Here is a 442-nt window from a genome sequence, read left to right on the forward strand (position 1 = left end):
GCTGTACGCTATTAAAGCTCAGAGTGGAGGCCACCCTTGGCCAGTGAATTTCTGAGTGTCGAAAGTGTGCTACCTTGAATATACGGCAGAATTTTTGCTAACATGCCTAGAACTTGCCTCTGTGACTGGAGTTTGATAGTGGTCACTGCTACATCCATTGAAAAACAAATCTTAGAGACTGGGGATGTAGGCCAATAACAGTGTATTTATCTAGCAAGGCCAGGGCTGTTCAGTGGTTCTCAGCCTTCCTAATACTGAGACCATTTAATACAACTGCTCATATTGTGATGGTGCCTGACTATAAAATTATTTCATTTACTACTTCACAACTGTAATTTTGCTACTGTTATTATTTGATATGTGAATATCTGATATGCCAACACCCAAAGGGCTCATGACACATGGGTTGAGAACTGCATAAATTCTAGATTTTATCATGGAG

At 40.3% G+C, this 442-nt stretch overlaps 1 non-coding gene across 1 annotated transcript; it reads left to right on the top strand.

Annotated features, from left to right (window-relative positions):
- LOC121137684 lies at positions 1-156 on the top strand. Its single transcript, XR_005874995.1, has one exon. It is a non-coding gene; the product is annotated as a small nucleolar RNA SNORA62/SNORA6 family (small nucleolar RNA).
- Positions 157-442: the final 286 nt, after the last annotated feature.

The sequence above is a fragment of the Mesocricetus auratus genome, unplaced genomic scaffold, assembly GCF_017639785.1.
Source record: "Mesocricetus auratus isolate SY011 unplaced genomic scaffold, BCM_Maur_2.0 Super-Scaffold_100691, whole genome shotgun sequence".
Taxonomy (NCBI): domain Eukaryota; kingdom Metazoa; phylum Chordata; class Mammalia; order Rodentia; family Cricetidae; genus Mesocricetus; species Mesocricetus auratus.